A 3,847-nucleotide genomic window follows, 5' to 3' on the forward strand; every position below is an offset into this window, starting at 1 on the left:
CCCAGGGGTCCTTAATTTGGCAGTGCATGTCACCATGAGCATTGGCCCTTCCTGACTTTCTGCTCTGTCATCCTCAGCATGTTGATCACAAGGTAGCCGCAGCACACTGAGGCATCCCACTGCCAACCTTCAAGTCCAACAGCAATGAAGGGAAGCCCCCCTGCTGTGGATCTCTTTAATAATGAGAACACTTGTCCCAGAAGTCTCTAGACTTTTCTTTGCATCCCACTGGTCAAAGAATGGGTTAGGCTGGGCATGGTGCCTCATGCCTGTAATTCCAGCACTTTGGAAGGCCAAGGCGGGCAGATTGCCTGAGGTCAGGAGTTCAAGACCAGCATGGCCAACATGTTGAAACCCTGTCTCTACTAAAAATACAAAAATTAGCTGGGCATGGTGGTGCGCACCTGTAATCTCAGCTACTCTCGGGAGGCTGAGGCAAGAGAACCACTTCAACCCAGAAGGCAGAGGTTGCAGTGAGCTGAGATCGTGCCATTGCACTCCAGCCTGGACGACAGAGCAAGACTCAGTCAAAAAAAAAAAAAGATTAAATGCTCAGATCTAAACCAATCACCAAGTAAAGGGAAGAGGAGTACTATCTTGGCTAGACTGGGGCCTGACTTCCTCTGAAGCAGGTGCTAACCAGAGTTAGCCAATCCAACAAGAGGTCTGAATGCACCTACTTCTAGGGGTTCGTGTCCCCGGGGCAGCTCCCAGTGTGGACTCTGAAGACATGTGCCAGCTCCGTGTCCTTGTGGCTTAGATAAGAAGGGGTGAGGCACCAGCTCATGCCAAAATGGGAACCTGCCGGCCTTATTGTGAGCTTATCTAGAGGACACACACCACCGACTTCATTAGAAAAATTGGGGAAAAAATCTTATTAAAGATTTGTTCTATCACATACCAGGGAAGCAAAGCCTTTCATGAAACCTAATGGGCAATGCGGGTGATTTGAACAGCTACATGGTACTGAGGTCTTTAATTTCCTGTAGGAAACCTGATGATTATCTGTCTGGAAATGCTTCAGCTCAAGTAGGGATATGTGCGAGTCAGAATGAAAAAGCCCTTTATATTTTCACACTTTAAAGCCAGACTCTGTGAAAAGAGATCCTTGTCACGGGAGGCCAATCAAGTTCAGAGAGTCCGACTAACTTTGCCCTCCCCAAATGCCATCAAAAGCAAGTTGGGGCTCCGTTAAATGGAGAAAACCAAGGGGGTGACCCCAAGGTCAGCAAGAGATACAAGAAAAAGAAAGACAGAGAGAGAAAGGTAGCAAAGCAAGAGAGACAGAAAAATGCTCCGCGAGACAGAAAGAGACAAAGAGTGAGAACAAGAGACTAGAGAAAAGAAAAACAGACGGGAAGGAAAGAGGCAGACAGCTGTGGCAAAGGAGGAGAAAGACACAGGGGAGAGAGAAAAACTGAGAAAAGGACAGAGGAAAGAAAAGCAACAGAACTCGACAGACAAGAGATGGCTAATAATCACCTTTGCAAGATTTCTTAGTGATACTAATATTTGCCCGTTGGAATTTCCAGTTGCGAGTCCCCTTCTGAAAGCTGTCCTTGCTTTCTGTGTGAGGATAGAGATCTAGGGGTCACACATGTTTTTCTAGCCCAGCAGGATCCAGATGTTTCCAGTTCCTGAACTTGGGTCAAGATCCTGGGTTGAGAGGGTCATTATTCAAAGAGGCCTTGAACACACATGATGTTTAGTTAAACATGGGGTAAGAAAACAGCCAGGACACAAATGAGTTATTCTAATTTTGTGAGTTCAGACCTTTGAACTCAACTCCTCATTCTGGTCTCCTGGTTGGAATGAAAACAACAGTCTATAAACAATCCACATATTCTATCTTTCCTCATAGCACATGTAGGCATCTCTAAAAATAATTCCCAAAGTAGCTTAGGCTCCATGTCCCTCTATTTGTTGCCTAGAGAACTCTTATTCATCCCTCAAGGCCTTGTTCAAACGATCCTCCTGATCCCCAACATCCTCAAACAGAGTTAGCCATGCTGTATTCCCCTAATATTCTGTCGGGACCTCTGCTGAGGCCCTTCTCACATCACATTGTGATGATGTGTTTACATTCTCCAGCATCTGGGACAATGCCGGGAACAAAGGAGGAACTCCATAAACACTTGTTGAATGAATGGTTGAGTAAATAAATAAATCTGCCTCCCTGACAGGATTGTAAGCTGTTCAACTTGTATGGAATTAAGTTGAATCCCAGCACTTCAGAGCAAAGGTGCATTTAGTGTCTACCTAGTTCAGCTCTCAGTGATTGGTGTGTGGTTCATTACAAATACAAACAACTGAACCTAGCGCTCACCAAACTCTTCTTACATCCTTGGAAATGTGGGGGGGGGGTTGTTTGTTTGTTTGTTTTTTGTTTTCTGAGACAGACTATTGCTCTGTCGCCCAGGCTGGAGCACAATGGCGTGATCTCAGCTCATTGCAACCTCTGCCTCCTGGGTTCAAGTGATTCTCCCACCTCAGCCTCCCGAGTAGCTGAGATTGCAGGCACGCACCACCACGCCCAGCTAACATCCCTGGAAATACTTTTCTGACCTATGCCAATGTGTAAACATAGGAGGGTCTTAATGTATTTACTTTTCTGAATTTTCACAGTAAATGCTTTCTGATTATTAAAAGTTTGGGAAAAAAATAGAAAACAACAAAGAAGCAGAAATGTCACATGTAATTCCTCTACCAAAGTAGGTATTGTTAAGATTTGGCATATTTCAGTCTTTTGCTATGCATTGTGTTTTCCTTATGCAATTGAGATGACAATGTGTGTACATAGGTTTTTGAGCAGTTGTGATGTAATTAGTGTGTACCTGATATCTTATGTTCTTGTTTCATTAAAGACAGTCTCATAGAGACAATAAATCCCATCTCATTAACATATTAACATAACCCCACGTTTTTATTAGATAATGTCACCCTCCCCCATCGTATGTCTAGAATTTGCTTAGCCATTCACTCTTCTTAGGCAGTTGGGTGGTTTTCAGTTTTAGTTTCTGATGATTTTAAGGATCATTGCTCTGAACCTCCAGGAAGTAGGTACATGTGGTTAGAGATAAAACTCCCAATAACATCATCATCCACAGACTCTGGAAGGGCTGCAGCTCAGCCAGCTTAGATGGAAGTGAGGATAATGTGCTCCGGATCTTGCTAGCTGACTCCAGAGGCGGTTCTAGTGACAGTGGCACCCCTGTATCTGAATGTGCATAAAGCATGTGAGCTCAAGGAGGCTGGGACAGGCCTGTCTTGTTGCCCTTAGATTCCCTGAGACTGGCACAGTGCCTGGCACGTGACAAATGAATGAACAAATGGTGCACGCTTGGACGGACAGATGCACCGTTATGCTCAGACACCTCAGTGGTGTGGCTGGAGCCTCAGCCTTCTGTATGTTATACTCTCTGGAACCCCAGGCCTCTGGGGAAATCTAGGAATGTTCCATGTTAGTGATGGGAAAGTGTTCTGAGTCTTTGGGCTAAAAGCACTGCCCTGTAGCCAGAGCATGCTCCCAGCTGAGTAGTAAATGTGAACGAATGGTCATGAGATGCTAAGGACAATGCTCCCCCAACTCCCAGTGGCCTCTCTCCCACACTCGCACACATACCCACGTGCTGCCCACATGTGCTCTCTCTGCTGTCATCTGGGGTCACCTTCAGAGTGCCTATTTAGGCAGATAACCCACCAAGTTAGAAACAACATAGCAGACACTTCCCTTTGTCATCTGAGGAGCAGCACTACACGCTGGCCAGCAAGACAGACCAGCAAGCCCAAGAGTGGCTTTCCAATCATTTATTCCACAAGCATTTCTTGGGCCCCTGCCGTGCCCAAC

The sequence above is a fragment of the Macaca thibetana genome, chromosome 1 (assembly GCF_024542745.1).
Source record: "Macaca thibetana thibetana isolate TM-01 chromosome 1, ASM2454274v1, whole genome shotgun sequence".
Taxonomy (NCBI): domain Eukaryota; kingdom Metazoa; phylum Chordata; class Mammalia; order Primates; family Cercopithecidae; genus Macaca; species Macaca thibetana.